Below are 27,538 nucleotides of genomic sequence, written 5' to 3' on the forward strand. Positions count from 1 at the left end.
CACTAGGATATTTGGGAAGGAAAGGTAGAGCTGACGGGGAGGGGGTAGAGCCAGGAAAAGGGGAAGTGGAGGGTGGCTAGGGAGCTAAGAGCTGTCGTTTAGGTTTCCCATGGCTCTCCTATGACTACTATATTCTTTGCTTATGGGAGAAGAGTAGTTCTTCAAAGAGCTGAGAAAATGTTTTCTAATTCTGAAGTTGAGAGCTCCCTTCAACTCTTCCCAGGTCCTCAGCCTTGACCACAAGTGAAATGGTATGAGTTGCAAGGTTGAAGGTGTAGAGGAAAGTTCAGCTGATTTGAGCCTTCCCATCAGGGCTACGTAGGTAGATGAGTTATAGGGTCAAAGGAGGTTGCATTTCAGAGTGTTTAAGCATGGTGTGTCACCTCCTCAGAGACCCCAAGGATGTAAGGACCCTGTGGCAGCCAGAAAGTCCTTCTAAGGTCAGATCTTTATGTTGGATCTTTTCCTGGAGCAAATGGACAATAAAAGTCAACAGTGACTAATATTTCTTGAGTATCCACAGAAGCTGGGCCTGAAGAACCCAGAGGCAGTCCTTAAAATATTTGTTCTTAATATTTATGTAGCTCTGACAGTGGGCTAAGCATGATATATGGAGGAGAAAGTTGAGCAAGGTAAGCTCCCTTTTTACTGAAGTATAGTTTAGTAAGGCAAGGAAGACAATGACACAAAAATATTGTGATTCAATGAAGGAAGAACTATAAGAGAGCATAGTCTCTGTGGCTGAAGGAGTGCCGAGGAGTGCATGGCCACCTCTTCTTGATTAAACCAGGAAAGGAACTTTTGAAATGGGTGTTGATGGATGAATATGAGTTCTCCAGAAAGAGGTGCAGAAGATGCCTCTGGGGTGACTCTCTAGACCAAAGGAACATGTAATATTAAAAGACATGGGGAGAACAAGGACTGAAAGCAGGGACTTGAACAGATACTTGTACACCAATACTCAGAGCAGCATTACTCAAAATTGCTAAAAGATGGACACAACCCAATGTCCACTGACGATGAATGAATAAACAGAATGTGGTATATACATACAACAGAATATTTTTCAGCCTTAAGAAGGAACGAAATTCTGACACATGTTACAGCATGGATGAAACTTGAAGCCATTATGCTAAGTGAAAAAAGCCAGACATAAACAGACAAATACTGTAGAATTCTATTTATATAAAGTACCTAGAGTAGTCAAATTCATAGAGTCAGAAAGTAGAATGGTGGTTGCCAGGGGCTGCAGGAAGGGAGAATGGGGATTTATTGTTTAAGAGGTTCAGAGTTTCAGTTTGTGATGATGGAAAAGTTCTGGAGATGGATGGTGGTGATGGTTGCACAACAATATGAATGTACGTAATGTTACTAAACTGTACACCTAAAAATGGCTAAAATGGTAAATGTCATGATATGTCTATTTTACCACAATTTAAAAAAATTAACAAGAAGAAGGATGTGGGGAGAGAGATAATTGAGATGCTTTTGGAGAATGGTGAACGCATAGGTATGACCAAAACTTTAGGTGTGGGTTAGAGACTGACCGGCTAAATTTAATCCAGTTAGTGAAGTTTTGTACCTAAGGAGGTGGGACTTTACATCAGGTGTAATGGAAAGTTAGCAGAGGTTTGAAGCAGGCAAGAACCAAGGTATTTTAGGAAAGTTTTAGCTTTCAGAAGCTGAAAAGGCTCTGAAGAGGTGAAAGGCTAAGGAAGAGGCTCCTACAGTAGCCTCTGTATCAGGTTTGATGAGAGCTGGAACTTGCCATGGAGATGAAGAGGAGGTGGGAGCATCACGAGATGAAGTTGAATTGACAGGAACATATGTCCATAGAATTAAGCGTGAAGCTGAGGGATCATGGGAAGCTGAGGATGCATCCGAGCCTTCTGGCTTGGGGGACCGAGTGGACAGTGGGAAGAGCCACTAACTTAAGGATTTCAGGAAGAAGAGTGTGTTTTGTGGGGAAGAATACACATTTGATTTAAGACCTGTATAAGTTTAAAATACACTTTTATTTAGTGCCATGTGATTATGTAATGTCTTTGGTCTCCATTTCTTTCACTGTGCTGTTCTCGTCTCTAAAGCTAGATTTTTAAGCACACAGATCTGGTGCATTCATTCATTCATTCATTTGCTCATTCATTCATTCAAGAAGCATTTATTGAGCACATTTGCATTGATTATTCATTTATTCAATCTTCACCTCTGTTCCAGCCCAATACCAAGAATAAGCAGTAAATCCGGGCATGGAATACAGTTATTCTGCTATTAGGTTGTTTCCACTGTACAAAAGCTTCCTCTTACTAAAGAAAGCAAGCAAGGTGTACAACAGGCCCTCTCTATGATCAGATCTCATTTAAATTTTCCCAATAACCCTATGAGATAAGTACTGTTATGATTTTTCAGGGAGGGAAAGATTATAAAGGGACAACAGGAGATATGGGGGATGATGGATATTTTCATTGTGATTGTAATAATTGTTTAACTGGTATATAGATATATATACAAGTCAAAACACCAAATTATACACTTTAAATTTGTAAAGCTCATTGCATGATAATTATACCACAATAAAGCTCTTTTATAGAATTTTTGGTCAATAACTACAAAGTAACTTTTGATAAGGTGTCATTTGCTGAGAAGTCAATAATTTAGTTATAAATGACAAACAAAAAACCTGTCCCTCTGTGTTTCTACCCCTTAGACCTCTGTTTCTCATTTTTTTGGTGGCCACTTTTCCCCCTGTACTTTCTTCTCCAGAATGGCTTTGGTTCAAATAAAGCTGAGTTTTTTGTTTGTTTGTTTCAGGTGTAATTTACAGAGGTCAAATTTACCCTTTTTAGTGTACAGTCCTGTGTGTTTTGACAAACACATACATGTGTGTAACCACCACCACAATCAAGATAGAAAGCAGCCTTTCGGCGGTAACCACCATCTTCCCGTAATTCACCAAAATGACCAACACAAAGGGAAAGAGGAGGGGCACTCCCTACATGTTCTCTAGGCCTTTTAGAAAACATGGAGTTGTTCCTTTGGCCACATACATGTGAATCTACAAGAAAGGTGATATTGTAGATATCAAGAGAATGGGCACTGTTCATAAAGGAATGCCCCACAAATGTTACCATGGCAAAACTGGGAGAGTCTACAATGTTACCCAGCATGCTGTTGGCATCATTGTAAACAAACAAGGTAAGGGCAAGATTCTTGCCAAGAGAATTAATGTGCGTATCGAGCATATTAAGCACTCTGACAGCCGAGATAGCTTCCTGAAATGGGTGAAGGAAAATGATCAGAAAAAGAAGGAAGCCAAAGATAAAGGTACTTGGGTTCACCTGAAGCTCCAGCCTGCTCCACCCAGAGAAGCACACCTCTTGAGAACCAATGGAAAGGAGCCTGAACTGTTGGAGCCGATTCCCTATGAATTCATGGCATGATGGGTGTAAAGAAAATTAAAAGACCTGGACTGTTAAAAAAAAAAAGATAGAAAGCATTTCCATCCTCCCCCAGATTCCCTTGTGCCCCTAAGAAGTCAATCCCCTTTCCTCAGCCCCAGCTCCTGGCAGCCTCTGATGTATTCTTTTTCCCTACAGTTTTGCCTTTTCCAAAATGTCATATGAATGGAATTATACAGTATGGAGCCCTTGGAGTCTACTTCTGTCACTTTGCACAGGCTTTCTCCACCTCAGCACTGTTGACACTGGGGCCAGATCACACTTTGCTGTGGGGCTGTCCTGCGCACTGTAGGATGTTTAGTAGTATCCCTGGCCTCCACCCACTAGATGCCAACAGCATCTCCCTCCTAGACTGTCACCATCAAAAATGTCTTCAGATATTGCCAGATGTCCCCTGGGGGTCAAAATCACCCCTGGTTGAGGACCTCTGACCTAGAATAATGCATTTGAGATCACGTGTGCTGTTGTATGTAAGTTTCCATCCTTTTTACTTAGATAATCGTAACTACTACCACATACTGTCTGTGCAAAATAGGACCATGCAGAAGGAACTGGAAAGAACCGAACACAGACCCAAACCACAGTTGGAATAGGCCTCTCTGGGTTGAGGAATGAGCTGGTATGGAGATAAAAGTTTCATTTTCCTCTGAAAGCATTTTTTCTTCCAGACAGAGACTTGAAATATGGTAGTCAACTGCTCTCAATCCAAATGGGAGGTTTCACCTAAAATATCTACGGTTACTGAACTTCCCAGAACGTAGCCACACTCAGGAGTCGACAACTGAAAAGAAGGCAGGAGTGACTGTGAGAGGCGGTGCCCTGCCCCACGGGCAGGATGAGCAAATCTCTCCATCTCTTGGAATGTCACGTATCAAACAAGGATTATGGCCAGTAGGACGGTTAGTGCTGCAATGAGGAAGTGCTGGGAAGTGAAGAAAGCAAGCAAGTTCCCTCTTCTCCAAGTGGCTGGGCGGGCACAGCCATCTCACCACTCTGGTTTCCACTGTTTGCTTGTTGGCTCGCTCGTGCATACTTTATGCTGTCTGTCCGCTAACAGCCTGTACCCACTTAATTGCCTGTGACCACACATCTGCTATGGTGGTGAGCGGCCGTCAATGCACTTAAGGGGTGGGAAGGGCTTTCGGCAGGGAAATGCTCTCCAAAATTCTGGAGCAGGGACTGGGGAGCAAAAAAATGCCCTGTGCTTGGCCAGACATAGAGCCTTTGAGATCTGTGCTGATTGGATGGGGGCACTGAGGTTTCTATTTGGAAGAAAAACACTTCTAGGGAAAGCATGAGTGGAATCGGCCTTTGCATTTCTCAAGAACACTGTTTATAATAATAGCAATCCCATGATTTTGCAAAGCTGCATTTGTTGACTGAGTAAGTAAATAAGTGAACAAATTTCGTATACAGCTGTCCCAAGGCGAAACTGGGAAACAGATAAAGCTGATCATGGGTGCTTCCAGATTCTATGTTCAGCTCTTTTTTTTTGCTTTTTAATAAATTGAACAAATATTTAATGAGCAACTCCTAGGCTCCAGGCCCTGTGCTGTGAGGTAAGAAGCGGTATATGTTGAAAGTCATCACATTGTACACTTTAAATCTATTACAATTTTATTTGTCAATCATATCTTGGTAAAGCTGGAAAAAACAGTGTGAGAATGATAAAACACAGCCTTCACCCTCAAGTAGCTCACCGTTGTGCCCTGTGACAGCTGGGAACAGCTGGATTACTGTGTGATGAACAAACAATGGAAGCACAGAGGTGGCCTGTGCACTTCACCATCATGCTCTGCTTTCTCATGGCGCGTGGGCGAGACTGTTTCTCAGATGCTAGATCCCAGATGAATTCATTCAACAAATATTATGTGTCGGACACTGTTCTTGGCACTGGGTAGATAGCAGTGGACAAAAAAGGATAAAAAAAATCTCTGTCCTCAGGAGTCTCATGGGGTGAGGCCCACAGTACAAAAGTAATTAGGTAAATGATAGAGTAGATTTTGCAGAGAAACATAAGGCAAGCAAGAGAAACAGGCAGTGCAGGCGACCGGGCTGCACTTTTCACTGGGGTAGTCAGGGAAGGCCTCGTATTTGAACAAACACCAGAAAGAGTTGAAAGGGCAGATATCTCTGGAAAGAACATTCCAAGCAGAGAAATTAGCAAGTTCAAAGGTCCTGGGGTAGAAGCATAGCATTTGAGGGCTAGTCGACAGCAAGGCCAATGTAAGCATAGAGTAAGCTGGGAGGAAAGCAGGAGACAAGGTCCAGGTGCGGGGCCAGATGTGGAGGGCTGAGGGTTATGGTGAAGAATTTGGTTTTTATTCTGCGTTGTGATGGTATGTGCTATAGTTTGAACATTTGTGTCCACCCCAGCCTGCCCCCCACCCCCGCTCTTCAGATCCATATTGCTGCTAAGATTCTACAGGGTTGGCCTGCCTGGGCTGAGTCTCGTGTTGACATCACCCAAACTCCCAGCTACGACGCAGCTGTGCGTGCCCATGGAAAATTCCTTTCCCAAGGCTGTGCCCAGTGCCAAAGTTTGTGTTCTCAACCACAATGCTAAATGGCCTCCAGATCCTGGGCTATATCACCTCCAGGGTCAATCCTCCAGTACACTCATCTTACAACAACAGCAGTCCTTGGAAGACCATACAGGAGCATAAAATAGCACACTGGTTGTGATGATTTTTAGATAAACTCAATCTTGGGACCACTCAACATGAGGTGGCACTCTTTGGTCCTCAAAGGTACTAGGAACCTTGGAAGTAAATAACCACTTGTTCAAGTCTCTTAGGGAAAATAAAACATGGTGCCAAGACAAGAATAAAATGTCATTTATATATGTTGAGAGGCAACATGGTAGGAGAAGGGCATGGGCTTTGGTGTTAGATGGACCTGACTTACCATCCTGACCTTTTTTTTTTTTTTTTTTACACACACACACACTGTATTTTATTTTTACAAGAGATAAATAGACTGACACCAAGCATTGTACATGGATGACCACAACAAAAGCAACAATGATTGCAATTACCAAACATGAAACACACTCATACTATGTCATAATATTGACATCCTGACCTTATTGCTTATTTTCTGTGCAAGCTGCGGCCAGAGACAAAAGCTCTGCATACGGCAATTTTCTTACTTGGAAATGAAAACAGGGCCTGCTTGCAGGGTTGTCACATGAGTAAAGAAATGGAGTATAGGGTATATGACATTAAGGGTGCTTAATAAAAGATACTTTTATTATTCCTTGAGCACTCTTGCAGAGGCTGGGGTAGTACAGAGTGAGCAGTGCTTGTGCTTGTGTGTGCAGGTGTGTGTGTGCGGGTGTGGTCCTGGCCTGAACCTATCTGGATTCATCCATGTAAGACTGGCTGTGTCTGGTAAAGAAGTGGGTGAACTTCCAGGAGTGGGCTTGTGGGAAGATATTTGGGTAGAAGGAGAATAAGGGGACAGTTTTGTCAGGTGTTCCTAAGTGGGGATGGGAGAGTCAGCCTTGGACATTGTTGCCTGACCTGGTCCCAGAGATGTGAGTTTGAGGAGGGGCTTCCGGAAGACACCAGCTGAGTTATTTTTATGAGATTCTAAGCCCCCCTGCTATTGATCATCCCCAGGGTGCCTCACTGACCCTTGTTTGGCTCTCTCCTCCTTCATCATGAGTATAACCAATTCCATTCGCTGTGGAAACCAAGAGTGGAGTGTCTGTTTTCCTGTTTAGAGTCTATAGCTACACCGTCATCTTTCCCATAGGCTGGAATCTCAAGTTGTATCTATTTGGATATATATGTAAATATGGAGGAAGAGGATGTTATAAAATGTTATGAGATGCTAAAAATGACCCTCACTTGAGTTACTCGATTCTTACTAAGACAAGCGTCTCCCTACTCCAACATCCCCAGGAAATAGCAGTCTTGCTCCAAAAACCCAACAAGACCATTCTCTGGTCTTTCTTCCCTCAGCTTGAGCTCATCTGGACCCTGACTCGCGTGGTTTGCATCCCACTGAGGTTAGGGTGTTTGATTCCGTTTCGGATTTACTTCCTTCTTGCGGGTAGACGGTTACATTAATGGCTCCCAGTGGAGCCAGGGCTCCCTCCGTGTATCCACACCCCGGTGTCGTCTCCTCCCACATGGACTCAGGGCTTGGCCATGTGACTCGCTTTTGCTAATGGGACAGCAAATGTAACACAAGCGGAGACTGGAAAATGATTGTGAGTTGAGTCTTTCCCTCTCTCCTGCTGCTTTTGGAACCTAGCCACCGTGCGAAGAAGCCAAGGTTGGTTTCTGGAGACACACAGCCCAGCTAAGAGCCAGCATCCATGCCTAGAAAAGTGAGGAAGGCCATCTTAGGCTACCCAGCCCCATTATGAGCTGCCAAATGGTAGCAGCCAGATGACCCCAGGTGAGATGACGAGAAGAACCACACTGCTGAGCCTAATCAAACTGCTGACCTCCAGAGCCATGCACAAATAAAATGGTGGTTGTTTTCAACCACTGAGTTTGGGGATGGAATGTTACTCAGCAAAGGCTAAGTCACACAGTTTTCTTTCTACCTTTTGTACTTTTCTACCAACTTACTGGCACTTTCATTCTGTCAACCACTCCTTCTGGAAGACAGTGCCCTCTGCCCCTCACAGGCACCTCAGCTGACCTTTCACCAAAGGGAAACTCATCCTGCACCCAGAAGCATGGGTTCCATCAGCAAAGATCCAATGGCTGCCCCTGTACTGCTTCCCCTTAAGAGTTAAGCTCTGACTTCACTGCATGCAAAGTTTCCTTTAAATTTTTTCTTTTTGGAAAAAAAATGTGGTTTTGCTTCCAAATGATGTTCCAAATGTCTCTGGCTCACCAAGGAGTAATCCCTCAGCTGGAAAACGCAGCAATGCTGCTATTTTAGTATGGCACCAGGCCTCTGGCTTCTTGATTCTGCCAGGGCTGCCGATGCTTCTTTGTGGAAAACTAAATCAACTGCCTAAGATACAGAGACTTGTCCCAGAGGGATATTTCAGAAAGGAGAGGCCCTCTGCCTTCTTTCCATTCTGCCTCTTTCTACCCAACTCCTAGCTCCTCCAGCCAAAATGGGTCTTCTCCCCTTGGGGCAACCGAACTTCTAAACTGCTTAAGTGGAGGCCCATCTGCTGTCCCTGACCCTTTGGCTTCTCCCCACACTCATCCTAATTGTTCTCTGATGAAGGCTAAACGTAAGCCTGTGTAACACTCCAAAAATGCACGGCTGGCCGAACCCAACATTACCAAGAGAGACAGCTATGAGAAAACAATATGCCTGTTTGCTCGACCTCCCTTTCTGCAGGCAGACTAATTCTGGAAACTTTCCCACCCTCCGAGGGCAGAGGTGCTTTGCTAATCCTGCCAAGTGTCAAAATGCATGGCGTTTGAACAGCTTCTTCAGGCTAATGCTGTTTATCAGACTGTCCCTGGGTAGAAACTCCTGTAGATTCTGTGCAGAAAGCATCTGCCCTGGACCCAGTAAAGGGGGCAGTTTAAGGAGGGGTCACTTCTTATGGAACTAGTTGCCTTTTCTCAGGCACTGCTCTTCCCTGAAAGAGATTAGCTGGGCAAAGGTCACTGAGGAGAAGCCGTGGCTCGGAGGCCACCTCAGGTACTGGGAATGACTCATCGACCACAGAGAAAGGGACTGGGGCTTGGAGTGAGACCAGTAGGATCTGGGCCCAGCCTAGTGGTCTAAATGTCAGCTGTGACCACCTCTCGGGAAATGCACTCCGGATCCAAGCTTCCGAGGCCTCACCAATCTGGGTCAGAGGAGGCTCACGATGACAGTAATGGATCTGGCACCCCTTGCTTCTCTCTCTCTCCACCCAAAAGTTCCAGGAGCGTTCCCTTCTGTCTCACGTCCTCAGGGAAGCCTTCCTTGTCCCACTCCCAGCCCGATCATCCCTGGAATCTGCTTATCTATCTCTCCCTCCTTTGTGCCCCTGCTGTGTCCTGGACATTTTCCTGTAGAGAACTTCCACACTTGATTATGTTTACTTGTTTTCAGGATTTGCTCCTTCTAATGGACTCACGCCTCCTGCAGAGAGGGGATATGCTGTATTTACTCCATATTCCCAGCTGCCAACCCAACGCGGCGCTCAGCACTGAGGGGATGAGTGATCCTTCTCATTTTCCATTGAACTCGGAGAAGCCGGCCCACCCGAGGTCACCCAGCAGCCGAGCGCCTGAGCCTGGATTTAGACCCAGGTTTGTCCTAATCTAAAACCTGTGCTCTTCCAGTGCTCCACCTGGCCTCCCCAGGTAGTGATGCCTGCCCACCACCACACACACACACACACACACACACACACACACACACACACGAGCATCCTTACACGCACACAGAGGTCACAGGAGAGCATGGGCAGAATTACAGCTTGTCGGAGATGAAAATGATTTAAGACATCATGGAAACCAACTCAATTATTTAACAAACGAGGAAACTGAGATTAAAGAAATTAAATTATTTGTGTGAGTTGATATGCTTTGGACCTACTTTAAAATTTGGTCTAGGGCTATTCTTATCAATAATCATGCTTCTTTCAATTTAACCCAGAGCCCCGAGGAAGATACATGACTGAGTGACAGACAGTTCCTGCCTTCAGAGAGATTTCAGTGTAGTTGGGAGAGAAATATAAACTTAGCTATCAATACAGGGCAGGACACGAGGGGTTCGAAGCAGTTCAGGCCCTCAAAGGAGGCAGAACTCTCGCACTGACTTCGCAGAGTCAGGACAGACTTCACACAGGAAATGATATTGAGATGAGCCTTGGCAAAAGGCTAGATGATGGACAGCTAGGGCCGGGGGCCCAGCACGTGCAATGGCACGGAGGTGGGAAAGTGCATCCTGTGTATCCGAGGAATGGTAACATGCAAATGGTAAGTCTGCCAAGCTTTGGGCTTTACCTACAGGTGCAGGATGGTAGGTGAGGCTGCGGGGGGAACTGGGGCATGCTTCTGGGTGATGAGGGCAGATAGGAAACTAAAGCATCTCCAGCTGGTATCTGGGAGGAGAGCTGCTGCTGACAAGCCCCTTGGGGGAAGTGAGCAGAAGGGACAGAGACCTGGGGGTTTAACAGGACAGTAAGAGCAAGAAAAAAGCTAAGTAACTGGGACCCAATGAGAGCAGAGTTCTTTAGGCTACAAGAGAGGGGAAGAGGGATACCATTTTAAGGCACTAACATGGCGTTTCTCTTCTGTTTCCCACTCTCCCAGGTTCACCCTAGATATCTGTTTGCTTATAGGAGGAGGGAGGACTGTGTGTGCAGTAAGGAGGGGGGAGGAGGAGGCGGGGAGAGGACATAGGGGTGGGGAGGGAAATCTGTGTGCAGATTCTTACTGATTACAGAAGGAATTCCAGAGAGATACCCAGGTACTGGGTCTTTGGTCATTCAGAATAGGATTATGCAGAAAGTTCCAGCCTTAGGAACCAGACCATTATCTCAAGAAGGGATTTTCCAGATTCTTCTTCCTCCTCTCTTAGTACATCAGGAGAAAGCCTATTATATATAAGATAGATAACCACCAAGGACCTACTGTATAGCACAGGGGATTCTATTCAGTATTCTGTGATAACCTACATGAGAAAATGATCTAAAAAAGAATGAATATATGTATATGTATAGCTGAAAGAAAATAAAAAAGAAGAAAGAAAGCCTGAAGCTTGGCGTTCTCCCATATACACAGTAAGATGCCAACGCCAGTCATTTAGGCCTCGTGGGAGTCAGAAAGGAGGAGACAGAAGTATTAGAAGAGCCCACCCTTTTTCTCTACCTGAAAATCTTAAAAAAAGAGGAAGAGGTAAACAGACCGAGAAGAGCCAGGCCATCCTGCCCGTCCCCACCTCTGGGCCAGCAGAGGGAGGGTGTTAGAGAAGTGAGTGTCACCCTTGGGACTTTGGGAGGAAGCCACTGCATATGCCCCCCCATTAGAACCCAGGGAACAGTCACTGAAAAGGAGCTCTGCATGGTCAGCATGAGTGAGGCCTGAAGTTCAGCTTCCCTGGACCACCCTCAGTCTCATGGGGGGCAGATGCAGAGCTGGAAGCCAATGGGCCCACCGAGGGGGCCTTCTGTTTGGAGACAAGGTGACCTCTCAGCTAACAGAGTGGAGAGCCCATGGAAAGAGCTGGGCCTGCAGCCCAACTGAGACCGAGACACCAAATCATCATTGGGAGCGCTACCTGGGCTGGAAGAACGGGTCACACCTTGAGTACTGGGGGCCAGGAGGTCAAATAGGACCCAACACCCCCCCAAAAAAAAAAAGTCTCCGCAAAGACCAATGGACAGCACACATCCAGGGGCCTTCATGAGAACAAAGAACTCACTGCCCCTGGTGCCATGAGGGGAGAAAGCCCCCCTCGCTCCATACTCTGGGGCCTCTAGTGTGGGGAGACAGAGGGAGCAGGGGCTATCAAAGACACAGAGTGTTTTTCCTAAAGGCCAAACATTATCCGAAGGGTTTAAAATATCAGCTCAAAGTTTAACTGGATTGACATTTAGTTTTTCCTCCCCATCCCACTAACTAGTGGGTGTGGCTCAGAGGAAAAAGACCAGATTAGTTCTAAGCAAAATAATGCTACTCTGTTTTCCCTTCACATCCGATATGTGGTGAGTTATATTTGTGCAACTGGCTACTCTGAGTCTCAGGACGTCAGGGCTAGTCTGGGCTCCCAGGCCTGGCGAGTAGCCAGCGAGCCTTGAGGACCAGCCCAGGCCCCTCTTACATGGTGGGCTCTGCATGGGCCTTCCTGGCACAGCTGCAGGCCACCTGGCTCACAGCACACAGAACAGCAGGGCCTGGTGGAGAGTGGCCCAAGCAAGAGGTGGGGTCTCTGCTTCATAAGGTGGGAACCAGGACTGGGGCTGGCCCCGTGGGAGGGGAGGAGGGAGCTATGCAGTAGTGGGCGCTAATAAGGAGAAGAAAACAGAAGGGAAGTAAGATGCAGGAAGGAGCCTTAGGAAGATGAGAAGTGCAGACTCGATGTCCGTGAGAGGACCCAAAGCTGGGCCAGGGTCTTTGCCCCACGCCCAGAGGGTGGAAAATGGCCCACCGCGGGGCTGGGAAGCCGGAGTGCCCCGCGGGGATGGGCTGGGAGATTGTGGGGAGAATCTCCAGTCTGAGCTTCCGTGGACAGAGAGGGAGCTGGGGGAGAGATGCAGAGGAAGGTCGACACTGGTGACCCTGATTGCTGAGCGCTCTGCGCACAGTCAGGGGTACAGCTTCGGCAGGTTGCCCCCAAGGGGCAGAGGCCCAGGAGGAATGCTCAGGCCCGTGCGGGCGCAGCAGAGGCAGCGGGCCGGCCGGCGGGGGGCGTCTGGGGGTGCCGAGGGGCGCTGCCCCGGCCTGGCCCGGTCCACGGTTGCCCCCGTCCACCTGCGGGGAGCAGCGGCTTTCCTCCCCAGCCCGCCGGCCTGGGAGCTCGGCTTTCGCGGGGCGCTGCTGCCCCCTCCCGGGTGCGCTCGCAGGCCCCGGGCGCCGCGGGAGCTGCTTCGCCGCCGGGAACCTCAGGGCTGGGGCGTGGCCTGCGGTCCCGCTTCCCGCAGCGATTCCCTCCCTGGTGTCCGACTCCGCTGCTCAAGCCCGGCCCCTCTAACGCATCTGCCTTCGAAATCACTTCAGTCCCTCCTCCGTCCCGGGCCGCATCCCCGTGTCTTCTGTGGCGGCTCCACTGTCTTGTGCGTCGCACGGTGGAACTTGGTGATGAAGGTGCCACCGTGGGCTCACACGCGCGTCCGGGCCCCAGGCGGTCCTTGAGTCCCTGAATCTCAGGTGCTCCCCGGGCGGAACAGGGTCCCAGGGAGGATGCTTGTCAAGGGGCTGGTGGCACCGGTCCTCCCACAGGGGAAGTTCAGGTCACTAGTGTCCACCTTCTTCTCCGTCTCCCTGCACCCCTCTCTCTCTGCCCTCCTCTGTCCACAGAAGCTCAGACTGGAGATTCTCCCCACAATCTCCCAGCCCATCCCTGCAGGGCACTCGGGCTTCCCAGCCCCGCGGTGGGCCATTTTCCACCCTCTGGGCGTGGGGCAAAGACCCTGGCCCAGCTTTGGGTCCTCTCACAGACATCAAGCCCCCACTTCTCATCTTCCTAAGGCTCTTTCTAGCATCTTACTTTCCTTGCATTTTCTTCTCTTTATTAGTTCCTACTACAGCATAACTCTTTCCTCACCTTCACGCAAACCCTCTCCCCGATCGTTCACTCTCCTTTACAGCTCCACTGACCACACTCTGCCTTCCAGCCCCATCATCACCCTGAGTTCTGATGGCCCTGCTGACCCTCAGTTAACAACCCTGGGGCCCCAGTGACTTCTTTGCTGCTCAACAGCAAGCCCAATTCTCAGACCTTATTTGATAGCTCTGCCACACTTAGGACTACTGACGCTTCTTTGTGCAAATTTTCTCTCCTTTGAATTTCCTGGGACACTCCTTCTGCTTTTCCTGTGACCGTGAACCCAGTCTTCTTCAGTTTCCTTGATGACTCCTTTTTGTCCACCAGCACCAGCCACAGGGCTCCTCCCTCTTGGCCTTCTTCTCTTTTCATTCTACCCACTCACCTGTGGGCTGTGATCTCATCCCCCATCCCAGCTCCAGCTCAGATCCTTGCCTGGCTCCACACCTACCCACGCAGGTGAACTCTGGTCATCTCCATGTGGACAGCCAGAGAGAACACCAACTCTGCAGATCCGAAACTGGAATCATTGTCTTTCTCCCCAGATTGGTTCTTCCACAGAAGTCTTTTTAATTCCTTTCTCTCTCTTGCTCACCCCTCCTACCATCCAACTGGTGTCAGCATTCTGTTGATTCCATCTTCTTCTACATTATTGCCTAGAATCTGTCTTTCACTGCCACAGACTCAGCAACAATTTAGTGGGTGCCAGGTACTGCTCTAAGCATTGTGCATGCATGGCCTCATTGATTCTCTTAACAATCTCATGGAGATAGGAAGAGACTGAGGCATTGAGAAGTCATTTGCTCAGGGTCATATAGCTAATAAGTTGCAAAGCCCAGATGGGACCCCAAGTCTTGCTGAGAGTAGAGCACTTGCTATTTTTTTTTTAGCACTGTTGTACTGCATTATTTCAGGATCATTTCATTCCTTGCAGAGACTGTCACATCAACTCTCATACTAGTTTTCCTGACTCCATTCTTTCCCCTCCTTTAAGTGTAGCTATCAAAACCTAAATTGCTTCCTAAAGCTAAAATTCAATACCGAGACTCTCCTCAAATCTTTTCAGTGGCCTCTGCTACTCTTAAGCTAAAATCTGTACTCTGGAACCTCCTCCTACCCTTTTACCGAATTCTTTCCTACTTATCCTTCATAATCTGCAGCAAATTGTCCCTGGATCTCCAAGAGTGTATCAGGTGATTTATTAGCTAGGACTACACGCAGCTATAATACGTAACAGACACCCCAATTAATGGCTTAAATGAGATAGTTAATTCCTCCCTCTTAAAGAGTTTGGAGTAGGCAATTCAGGGTTGGTATGGTGGCTCCACTTTATCACCAACGACCCAGGATCCTTGTGTCTTTCTGCTCCATCATTCCTAACATTCACTTCCCTATTTAATACCTCCTCATGGCTGCAAGATGGCTGCTGCAGCTCTAGTTATCACAATGATATTCCTAGCAGCAGGAAGGAAGAAGGGTCAAGAGCCAAAGTGTGTGCCTCCCAGGTGGCTAGGCTGTTTTAATAAGTTTTCCCAGAAGCTCTAACCAATGACTTCTGCTTATACATCTTTGGTCTCTCAAAAGAGGAATTGGAGAATGTAGTTTTTGAGTTGGGTACATTGGAAACCCTAGTAGTACAAAGGCCCAGTTAGTGAGGAAGAAGAGGAAGCTGGATATGGGATAGACAGCTAGATGTCTCTGCCCAGATTTCCTTTCTCTACATTCCCCTGGCACTCCTGCTTGCATCTGCCATTGCTCTTTCCAAGTTTCAGTGTAGATATCTGCCTATTGATTTGCTTCTCATACCAGTCTGAACACTCAGTACAGAGGATGGCACCTTGCACACAACAGGTGCTCAGTATAGGTTTGCTGTTGAAGGCCCTTGACACTTAAGGAGAGCATAGGACTCTGGATTGCAGAGCCAGTCCTGAATTTGATCATTGTACTATGGTCATGTAAGAGAATGCTCTCATTCTTAGGAAATGCATGCTGAAGTGTTTAAGGATGAAGGTTGTGTTGTCTGTAACATACTCTTAAATGGCTCGGCAATAATATGTATTATAATTAGATATGGATATTATATATGTATGTACAATGTATTGATTAATAGGTAGGTGGATGATAGAGAAAGCAAATATGGCAAAATTTTAATAATTGGTGAATCCTAGTGGAGATTTATAGGAGTTCATTATTCTATTCTTGCAATTTTTCTATAGAATTCTTTTTACAAAAATGAGAAGTTAAAAGGGTCACAAAGACTATATTTTCAGGGATCATTTCTACAGTTTATTATTAGAGAAGTTCCTCTGAACATGTCACCACCAGTACTATCTTGAAAATTTAAAAAAAAAAAGAAAAGAAGAGTATCACCAAACTCCAGAATGTGAGACTATGTAAAAGGAGGACCCTGTAAATTGCTTCGTCTATTCTCCCAGAGAGGTGACAGGCCTTTCCTGAGACACAGGCTTCCCTGGTGTTCCTCAGCCGTAATGAGAGTTAACTTCTTACATGTGCCTGCAATCCCTTCTCCACAGAGCTTTGCACATGCTGTTCCCTCAGCCTGGAACGTTCATTCTTCCCCTTGTTACCTAATGTCTTCTATTCATCCTTCAGGTCTCTGGTCAAGTGCCACTTCCTCAAGGAAGCCCTCCCCGACTCTCCTGATTATGTCAGATTCCCCCGTTACAGGCTTCCTGACATCATGTATTTCTCTGCATCAGCTCAGCACAGTTGTACATTTGTATTGGTTTCATCGACGCCTGTCTCCTCTACTCCAGTGACCGTTAGTGACAGGTCAGCGTCACACAGTGCTTGCTGTGTACCAGGCTACCTTCTAAACACTTTGTATACAGTTAACGTCCACTGCAAGTCCCAAATCCACACGTCCAGGTCGATCAGATCTCTCTCCTGAGCTTCCGACCTGTATTTCATTCTGCGAATTGGTGATGTCCACTTGGATGCTACACAGGCATCTAAAACTTGGCACGTTCACCGTTGAACTCCTTGTCTTCCTCCCAGGGCTTCTCCTCCTCCTCCTCTTCTGTTTCTACTTCAAGAAACAGCAGCACCATCCACCCAGCTGCTCCCCGCTCCCCACACACACCGGGCGCATCTTAGACTCCCCATCCTTCCCCCGCCGCCTTCAAAGCTACTTTACCGCCAAGTTCTGTTCCTTTGCCTCTAAATGTCTCAATACATCCACTTCTGTCCTTCTCTGCTCTGATTCCTCTTATTCAAATTGCCATTTATCATCTCTGCAATGGAATTAAATCAGCTCTTTCTGTCTTTGTTTTACCCCACACCTGAAACCTGAAATCCATTCTCCACACTGTAGCCAGAATTACCTTCTACTGATAAATCATCCAGTTGACCGTGCCACTCTCCTGCTGAAAATCAGCCCAGCAAACTGATGAGCTAAACTAACTTGGAAATCCATATATATATGTAAAAACACCTAGAAATTTAAATACATAACTGAGTTGATAAGAAAGAAAGATAAATGTCCTCCTGTCCAAACCAAAAAGGGACACTGAAAACGAGGGCAGCTAGCACATGAGTGGTTAGTGCATGTGGTTGGCACATGAGTTGATGCCATGGCTGTCCTGGGAGTGATCATTTGACCTTGAATGGACCCTCATGGTAAGGGGCTGGGTTTTATCAAGAGATGCAACAAAGTGCAACTTTGGCCTCCATATTTGGCTAATATCTGCTCTTCAGCTCTGGCTTTAGCTTTGGCCCTTGGAAATCCAAATATTCAAATACCTGCTTCATTGGCATCCTGGCATCCTGGAATTTGTGCATCATCAATAATCATGTGATTGTATCCACCCATTTACTCACCTATTTCACCAGTTTTCTATTTACGTCCTTTCTCTTTTCCAGGATCCAATCCAGGATACCATATTGCATGTAGATTTATTCCATTTTTAGCTACATAGTCTTTAATCACCTCTTCATGTGTGATTTTGTAATATCATTTTCTATAGATAGACCAGAAAGACAATACATTTTCCCCTCTAACATGATTAACCAAATTTGTTTTCCATTATTGATAATTTAAATTTTTTTCTTTCAGCTTTACAACTCTTTTTTTGGTAGTGTCATGTAAATATTTAGGATTGTTGTCAACTTTGGGAAAACTTCTACAAAATTTCTTTCACATACGGGGTGTAAATATGTAGTATATTTATAATTGTATACACTGTATTATAAAATATATTCTTAATGGAAGAAAACTTCCATTTTGATTAGATATTGGATAAGAATGAATCCTCTACATTTCTGATGTCAGGAGAATTTTCCACAGACTAGAAAATTATATATGGCTCTATACATCTTAAACCTTGTTTCTCAGCCATCCACATATTTTTGGTGCCGGGCATTGTAGGATTTTTTGCATCTCCATCCAACCTCTGACACTGTGTGCCAGGCAAGGCAGCATTTGGATGGTAGGAGTATTTCTGGAAGACATTCCAAAATCTGTACGCCCCGTAATAACTAAATTATACACGGAAATGACTTCAAACCACCTAACATATCCCATGAAACCCAAAATAAATGTAGGCGAACTCATCTTCCTCCTACTCAAACCCCAAAAGGCTTATGGTCTTTCCAATGCCACCATCATGAGGAGAAGTTAGAAAATATTATAGGTAATTAATAAAAAAGTTATTTTTCTGGATTTTGTACTGTTTGTCTTATTTGTCAGCTTTCTAAACTCTGTGGAGATTTCTTTTCTTGTCAATATTTACTTTCTTTTTTTTTAAGTGTGCTTCTTAAAAAAAAATTTTTTATTGCAGTGTAGTTGATTTACAATGTTGTGTTAGTTTCTGCTGTACAGCAAAGTGAGTCAGTTATACATACACATATTTCCACTCTTTTTTAGATTCTATTCCCATATAGGTCATTACAGAGTACTGAATAGAGTTCCCTGTGCTATTCAGTAGGTTCTTTTCTTCCTTTTTTTGTTTTTATTAATTAATTTTTATTTTTGGCTGCATTGGGTCTTCGTTGCTGCACACGGGCTTTCTCTAGTTGCGGCGAACGGGGGCTACTCTTCGTTGCGGTGCGCGGGCTTCTCATTGCGGTGGCTTCTCTTGTTGCGGAGCACGGGCTCTAGGTGCTCGGGCTTCAGTAGCTGTGGCACGTGGGCTCAGTAGTTGTGGCTCGCGGGCTCTAGAGCACAGGCTCAGTAGTTGTGGCGCATGGGCTTTGTTGCTCTGCGGCATGTGGGATCTTCCCGAACCAGGGCTCGAACCCGCGTCCCCTGCATTGGTAGGCAGATTCTCAACCACTGCACCACCAGGGAAGCCCCTTAGCTTTGTATTTATAGTTGGCATTGTTTCTCTTAAAGAAGGACCCCAAACTGCATAAGCTCCAGGCTCCAAGAGAACTGGATCCACCCTTGACTGAGTGAGTTCACCACTCACAGTCGTCAGTGAAGAGCTACTAAAAGACGGTCTTCAGGAAGAAAGGAATTGAACGCAGAAGGAAGAGGTGGGATTCAAGAGGCAATGAAACAGATAAGTATTGATAAATGTTAACTAAATAATAACAATAACAATAATACCAGGCCATTCCCCATTGCTCTGGTATACAGCGTAAACGCTGTGAGGTGGCCGCCAAGGTCTTGTACGATCAGGTCTTTGTTGGCATCCATCTTTATCACGTATCACTGCCACTCACCACCGACTAGAGAACAGCCCCGACTCTGTACATGTGCACTGGTGCCTCCAGGCATTCTCACATTCTGCTCCTTCTCGCTGGAATACTCTTCCCCTCCCTTCTCAAGGAAGGGACACCTGACCCTACCAGCCGAGACGAGGGGCCCCTCCGGCCTGCTGCCACACTCACTTGCATTAACGCCTTGCTTGTCTGCTCCCGCCACTAGACTGCGGTCTTCCAAGGCAGAGCCAGAGCTTGGCTTGCTCCCCACTGAACCCCAGCACCAAGCACACAGCCTGACACAGGTGGGCCAGCTGTAAATATCTGCTAAGTAAATGGATGAACAGCAAACTGAGAGTGGAATCAAAGCCTTTTGCTTTTCAGCCCTTGTTGTTTCTCCTAGTGTTAACAGGTATTCATATTCGCCCACTTCCCTGACTTAGTAAACACAGTCCAGGGAGAATAGTCCCGTCTCTTTCTGATGACTGTGCCCTTCCTTATGTCACCTTAGGGTACAGCAGATGCTGTAGACACGGCTGGTGCCCCTTCCATAGCCCCTCACCCTACCCCGGAAGTGATCTCCAGAGAGTTCCACGCTGGCCTGGGGCTTCATGTCTCTCTCCTCCTGAGGACATCCTCTGGGTCCAAGAGTGGCTTGCATTCTGCTCCAGGGACCTAGCACACCAGGAGCAGACCCCAACACCAGGGGCAACTTCCTTGCCCGTCAGTGAGACGATTGGAGTCATATTGCACACAGTCTGTCACAGGGTGCCCGGCAGGACTGAGCTCCAGCTGCCCAGGGTCACCTCCTCTCTCCCTCACATGCTTCCTGGGCTCACCTCTCTGCTAAACTACTTGCACCCGCACCTTCTAAGACACAGGGCCATTGTCCCAGCGCCTCCTGTCATGGCCCAGCAGTAGAGCAGTAGCAGGTGCAGGAGATGGGGCAGAATTTCGTTTGGCCCCGGGATACAGCTCTAGAAGACAGTGGTTTGAAAAGAAATTCCTGAGATGTGTGAATTTCGATAGAACAAATCTTTCTCCTAAAAGCTTCGCGAGGTTTCAAACTTCAAACACTGAAGGAGGAGAGACTTAAAAGCGGAAGAGTTTACAGACTCATTCAGAGGGAGAGGAGCATTGAAAAACCAAATCGTGGTTAACAGCAGTTTCGCTGCAGTGACTCAGTATAAAGTGCTTCTCTGACCAGCACGCCGGCCGGTCTCCTCCATTTAACATGGGCGAGCCGAGCAGGGGAGACTGCCTCTCAGGTTCTTAGGCTGGGATCTAGCTTCCAAGGAGTTTAGGAAACCTGCTTCTGCCACCTACATAAACTCTTAGTATTTGAAAACAACCAGGACTCCTTGGGCTGTCCCTGTCCTCTGACTTATCCCACAGAGGCAGGGCTACTGGGAAGAAGCCTCCAAGAAGGGACCCTGGAGTGGTCCTCGCCGTCGTCTGGTTTGCATCTTGCTCAAAGGGGAGGGGAAAGGCTACTGCCCAGCGCCTCCAAAGGCTCTTCCCAATGCCTTGGATGTGGGTTCAACTGACCAGGAGCAATCCGTCTCCGCGGAGTCGCTCGCCTTACGCAGAGGAACCCAGCCAGGTGCTCGGCAGCTTCCCAGATGGTAAATATCTCTGCATTTCATTGGAGGTGTCAGACCCCAACCCGCGGCAGTGAAAGTGGGAAGGCTCGAAAGCTGAACAGTTTATAGGCAGAGAGAGATTCCAAAGGAAGAGTCCATCGCTGGACTCGGTCGTCTGGAGAGAAGGCGGCAGACTCACAAAGAGGTTTCCAGAGAGGACCAAGCGTGCAGATGGTAAAGCTGTCAGCGGAGGCCACGCCGGAGATCCACACAATGGGTGCCCTGTGTGCTGTTTGGGGAACTTTGTGTTTATATGTTAGCGATCCCTGTGCCCCCTGAAACCCCAGGCTGGGGTCTGCTAAGAAAAATAACCTGGTTTGCAACAGCCTTCTTCCAGCTCCACTTGAAAGTTTGAAAAACCCTTGGATAGGAAAATAACCTCAGGGAGCCAAGGCTTTCTGCACTTGGCGAAGCCTTGGACCCAAAATACACAAAAGAACACTTTGCTTTGAAAGGCCTGCAGTATTCCTATCTGAGTCATCTGAAAACAAATAAAAAGAGACCTAAACAAACAAACCTAATTGTGCACGGAAACACGGCCAGGTTTCCAGCCTGGCCCCCCCTCTGTTTTCATTAGTCAGAAGCCAATATATGCAGCTTTCCCGGTATCCAGAACAAGCAAAATATTAAAAACAAATTGCCGAGGTTTCTCCCCTCCCCTCCTTCCCTCATGGTGCACTGCACAGGCCAAGCTCCCGACTTCTCTCCGCCTTGGCTTTTGAATCTCTTTCCTTCAGTCTTGATGGGCAGCTGCCTGCTTACCGGGCTGCCTGTCATCGACCAGCAACCCCGGTTGACAGTGACCTTCATAAATGTCAGCCATTACTGGACACTCAGATGAAATTTAGGAAGAAATGTCTAGGTGTTGAGACATTATCATTTTTACTAATAGTCAATGCAACTGGTTTGAAAATCAGGCCTGCCAACCTAAATTTGCTTAGTACAGACCTATCCATTGCTCTTTGCCTGCACCCTACCAGCTGCCTTCCTTTTTCCCCATTCTAGTAATTTCACCATTAAGTAGGCATTTTATTGTAATGCACATCTCTTGGTTTTGCCCAATCATTGCCCTTTCTGGGAATATCATCTACTTTTTCTTTGGAGAATCAGTCCTCCCCCAAAGTTTAGTCCCTGTAGTTTGGTTGGGGTTTGCCTCACTCACCTTGCTTGAGGAGTGTGTGATCAAGGCCTGGCCAATCAGAGTCACCAAAACTGGTGTAGGGGTGGACATATCCCTTTAGGCTACTGAGACAGAAGGCTGAGACTTTTGCAAAGACTATTGGTAACAAAGCACGTCTATTTCTCCAGGGTTTTGAAGCTGGCAGAATTAAGTCTGAAGCTGCTGGCGGTCATAATGACACCGTGTGGGAAGAGCTTGTCTGACAAGAAGAGTAGAGCTGAGTGATCGAGAGGGAAAAAAACTCATGCAACATCATCTGGATCTAGCCATGACTGAAGGGTAATCTACCACGGACTTTTCTGTTATGTGAACAACTGAAACCCCCATTTTCAGTTGGGTTGTTTGATCTTGCAACTCAAAGAGACCTAAAAACACACGCGTGCACACACACCTTTCAAAATGCCTTGTGAAATTAAAGTTTTGCATCTTCCAAGTGGACTGTTAAACTCATGTTTTTGTTTCAGGAGATGATATTCTCAAAAGGAAGACCTTTTCCCTCTGAATTTCAGTTTCAGCTAAATGTGGCAGGGAAGTCTAGGAGACAATCTACTTTAGCCCTGAGTCCTATGAGGAAAATTGCCTCTGTCGCTCAGTGTAGTAAGAGATGAATGAATTCTTTCACCTAATTCATTTTTGACACAAAGAACCAAATAATGTAGTAATTACTGAGGAATTTCTTTGCAGTCCTTGGCTTGTTCTGATGACCAATTCCAGGCATCTTATTCTGTGAGGCCAGGGGGACATCTAAGTGCCAAGATTAGTCTAGATCCAAAGCATGTGAAAAACACCAATAAATCCCTGCCAAACAAAAACCAAAGTAACCATGACACATAGACAATTTGAAGGGAGCAATTGAAACTATAGGGCCAAGATTCTTTTCCATGTTTCATATGACATGAATAGGGAGAACTTGGGCCTCTTGTCCCCTCCTGATAACTATCTAAAAAAGGAACTCATGTTAACTCCTTTAGTCCAGTCTCTAATTAAGAGTGAATATCAGGATGGGGTGGGGGATTGCATGAAGGGATGTAACAGGGGCCTGAGGAATTAGACTAAGTAATCAGAAGGATGAACACATCTTAAAATCATTAGTTTTAAAATTACTAACTATCTTTCTCGAAGGAGTTTCATTAGAGCTTGGTTCAAATGTCACCTCCTCCAGGAAGCCTTCCTTCATGCTTTCATTAGAAAGTATCACTCTTTCCTGTTGCTCTTGCACAAAGTTCAAAATGCTTGATATTAGAAGTGGTTGTAAGAAGATGGAGAAAATTTTTACTCATAAAAGTCTCCTTGGGGAAAACACCAGAATAAATAACTCAGTAAGTCCTTTGGGATGAGGTAAGGGATAAGATCTGGAAGTGCATGGTTGAGTAGCACAGGATGGTTCCTATCCTGACTTCTAAGGTGGGTGGGTCTAATTTTGCAAATAGAAGAAGAAGAAATATTTTGATGTGGGAGAGCTGAGAGAGAGCTGTGTTACTCTGCATGACAAAGAGGAATGGCAGTTCTTCAAGAAAATCTGGGAAGAGGGGAAGGGAGCTAGTGAGGCTGCAGGCTGCTCCAGGGAAGTGTTAGGGAGGTAAGAGGATAAAACTCTCCTGGAAGTGAGCAAAAGAGGAGGAGCTTTGAAGAACAGAAACATCCAGATGGGCTGTTTAAGCTGATGACTGTGATGGGTACCAGGTGCCCCTTTTTTGGTTTCCTCAGTGAAGCCTCCAGTAAAATCGCCATTGCTCACAAACACATTTGTCTGATGTGGAACTTTGAAGGGGAAGGTTTTCTGTGTGCAGGTTGACACAGGCAAAAGCAGAGAAAACACATGCAGACAGACATAAATCTGAAGTTCAAGTGGGCTTCTGGGTTCCATTTACCTGCATGCCTCTCCCAGTGAATGATAAAGCTCCTGGGAAGAAAGGCAGGAGGCATTTGCACTCATTTTAAAATTTTCACTGGGATGAATTAATGACCTAACCCACAAGGAAACATTTGCCACAAAAATGATGGCCTGCGCATCAAAGAAATTTTTGTCAGTGACTTAACTCCTGGGGCTCAAAATATATTGTGACCTTTATTATCATTATGAGCACATGAGTACTAAGGAAAAGACCAGGAAGGTCCTAGTTGCTGGGGCTGAAGCGCCAATGGGGCTTTTATTTTATTTTATATTTCATTTCATTTTATTTTATTTTATGTACATAGGTATAGCAAGGTGAGCTATGTTGGTATTTCTCCCACACTGACTCTGGACTGGCCTTGCCTAGCCTTGACCAACGGAACATTAGCAAACAGAGGCATGAAAAGTACATTGTGGTTCCTTCCCTTGCAGCTTCCAGAACCCCATGACCGCCATCATGCGAACCAGCCTGGGCTAGCCTGCTGGATGATGGGGGATGCAGACACCAGCCGAGTCACCTCTATCACCCCAGCTGACATCAAGCCAACTGCCAGACATCTGGGGTGGCCATCCTAGGCCATCCAGCCCTGGCAGAGCCAGTCCAGACCAGAAGAGAGACCAGCCATCCCACAGAATTGCGAGAAAGCTTAAATGTTGTGCTTTCAGCAACTAAGTTTTGGGGATGGTTTATTGCCCAGTAGAAACTAATAGACCATTATCCCATTTTATTGGTTAGGAAACCAAGGCTCAGAGAGACTGAGAAAATGGCCTCAAGCCAAACCTCTAGTTAAATGGTGGAGCTGGGATTTGAACCCAGGTCGGTCTTATGCCAGCCACTAGTTCCTGATCTATGTAGTCCTAAGGCCTCCCTTCATCAGAAGGAGCTTAGTTTCAAGCCCAAGGTAAGAAAGAGCCTGCTCTCCGGCACTGGGGGACCCATGATTAGAAGGGGCCTGATGGCAGTTCTCACTTGAGGCTGAAGTGCTGGGTGTTAACCTACAATTCCTGCCTCCGGTGGTTTTCAAACTTGTCCACACGTGAGAATCATAGGGGAGTTTTTAAAAATCCTGAAGCCCAGGCCCAGATCAAATAAGTCAGACTCTCTGAGGATTAGAGTCAGTATTATTTTTAAATTAATTAATTAATTTGTTTATTTTTGCCTGCATTGGGTCTTTGTTCCTGTGCACAGGCTCTCTCTGGTTGTGGCGAGCGGGGGCTACTCTTCGTTGCGGTGCACGGGCTTCTCATTACAGCGGCTTCTCTTGTTGCGGAGCACGGGCTCTAGGTGCGTGGGCTTCAGTAGTTGCAGCACGTGGGCTCTAGAGCGCAGGCTCAGTAGTTGTGGCGCACAGGCTTAGTTGCTCTGCGGCATGTGGGATCTTCCTGGACCAGGGCTCGAACCCGTGTCCCCTACATTGGCAGGCAGATTCTTAACCAATGCAGCGCCAGGGAAGCCCCAGAGTCAGTATTTTTAAAACACCTCCATTAATTCTAAAACAGAGCCAAGGTTGATAGTCAATGTCTTCAACTCCCCTGAACAGGGAGGGTGGAGGTTGGAGAAAATTGGTGCTATTTAACCTAGAAATGTCTCCGAGGAAGTGAGGTTGGGGCCTCCTGAGAAAGAGAGATTGAGAATAACGCATAACTGATTCAACAAATATATGATCTGCACCAGGCACTGCCTTATTATTCCCGCCCTCAAGGATCGCAGAAGTGACAGTTACATAGGTGTATCATCACAATCACACTGTGACACATATCATGCTTCTATGATCTAGGTCAGGGTAGTGGCCTAGAAGAGGCAATTACTCTTCTCAGTTCAGTCCAGTTTGGTCCAGTTTGGTCAGCCCTGGAAGCTGCAGAGGAGAATCTAACACTTATAGGACAAATCAGAGTGGGTAAAGGGGAATAATGACCCCTGAAGACCCCATCCAAACATTTATCTTATGTGTCTCTCAAGGGATTGGGTACCCAAGCTTGGGGAGGGGTTCTGCTGGTGGGGGCTAAGTGGCCCAGGCAGACAGTCAGCTGCTCATTATAATGAGGGTGCTATTGGGAACCCTGTTCCTGGAAATTCCAAGTCCTGACCCCATAGCAATAGCTGCAGAGCCTTCTGTCCCTTTCCTTCTCAATGTGCGGTCCCGCTGATGCTGGGGCTTCCTGGAAATGCAGAAACTTGGGATCCACCCGAACACTGAAACACAATTGCATTTTAACAAGAGCCCTGGTAATTCCTAGGCACATTAAAGTTGAAGAAGTACTATTCTTGTGCCCTCAAGCCCCCAGTGGGATGAATATATTCCCAGCCAGTACAGGATCAAAATCCAGAGCGCCCCGTGCAAATTGAGCCAAGCCACCCCTCCCCTATCCCATCCTTGGATCCTTTTACCTAATGTTTGCAAACTATAAACATTGGCACAGCCAGCAAAACTGCAAGTATGGATCTGCCTTCAGCCACCATTTCCTCCCCCTATTGTCAGATTCAAGGACTTATGAAGTTAAAAACAAAGTTGGGGTGCCAGAGCCTCGCTCTGCCAGGACTCAGGTGGTCAAAGGGTCCTGGAAGGCCCATGTCCACCCGTACATGAGCCCCAGGATGCTCAGCTGAGAGCCGGCTGAGGGCAGATCCTTCACTCGCTAAGGCAGACAGAGGTCCCTGGGCGCACGCTGATGGTCCTGCCTGCTCATCACTTCCCCCCCTGCTCTTTCCTTCAGAATCCCCAGCAAGCTGCATTCCTGACCAGAGATGTCAGGGGGACCTCATGTGAACTGCCAGCTACTGACTCGCTTCTGAGGTTAGAGGAAATCGCTGGGAGGCTGCCTCACCTTCCAGCCTGGAACTGGGTCCAGTGCAGTCCCATTGCTCACTCACGGGTCACCGCTTGGCTCCAGTATAGCTCTGGCAAACCTTGCCCCTGGCAGGCTGGACCCACAAGAACCCTGTCTTTTCTGAGCGTGTGTCAGGGCTTGTGGAGGGAGAATGCAGTTTTGCCAAAGGGGAAGCCAAGGCCAGGGAAATGGCCCTGCATGAGGAGGGCAGGGAGATCCAGTCAACAGCAGATATGAGGGGGTTGGGAGTCAGAATTTCTGGACCCTGAAATTATCCTGGTGAGGCACTGGGAGGTCAATTCTGAGGATCATGAGATGGACTGTGGGGTCAATGGTGACCTCCAAAGCCAATTACAAGCATTTGGCTCAGTGACATAAGCTGATTGACAAGCCAGCCCAGTACCACCTCCTCCAGGAAGGCCTCTTTGGTTCCCCCCACCAGCTTCTCTGTTGGTGGCTGCTGCTAAGACCCCTAGAATAAGAGGGGATAATTCTCTGCTAAATTTTTCCCACCACCAAATTCTTCTTGTAAGGTTTTGTTGAGCTTTAGGGCAACAGAGTCATAAACCAGAGAGGGCTTTATGACCACTGCCTGAGCTCGGCATCCCCACCTCCTTGGCAGAACTCCAGGTGACATGGGACCATGGCACTCCTGTTCCCAAAATGGCTCCGGGAACTTCCC

The 27,538-nt window shown here is 46.9% G+C and overlaps 1 protein-coding gene and 1 pseudogene across 2 annotated transcripts in view; both read left to right on the plus strand.

Moving 5' to 3' along the window:
* Positions 1-2,942: 2,942 nt before the first annotated feature.
* LOC309662127 (large ribosomal subunit protein eL21 pseudogene) lies at positions 2,943-3,455 on the plus strand (annotated as a pseudogene). The gene has a single exon. The product of its transcript is annotated as a large ribosomal subunit protein eL21 pseudogene (transcript).
* Positions 3,456-13,201: 9,746 nt separating this feature from the next.
* The window catches only part of LOC309662126 (uncharacterized protein), a 118,019-nt gene continuing 103,682 nt past the window's right edge, over positions 13,202-27,538 (plus strand). The window contains exon 1 of the mRNA XM_082464584.1: positions 13,202-16,009. The gene's annotated coding sequence lies outside the window, so the exon portion shown is untranslated. The remainder of the gene's footprint in view (positions 16,010-27,538) is intronic.

The sequence above is a fragment of the Balaenoptera physalus genome (assembly GCF_965194825.1).
Source record: "Balaenoptera physalus genome assembly, chromosome: 5".
NCBI classification, from domain to species: Eukaryota; Metazoa; Chordata; class Mammalia; order Artiodactyla; family Balaenopteridae; genus Balaenoptera; species Balaenoptera physalus.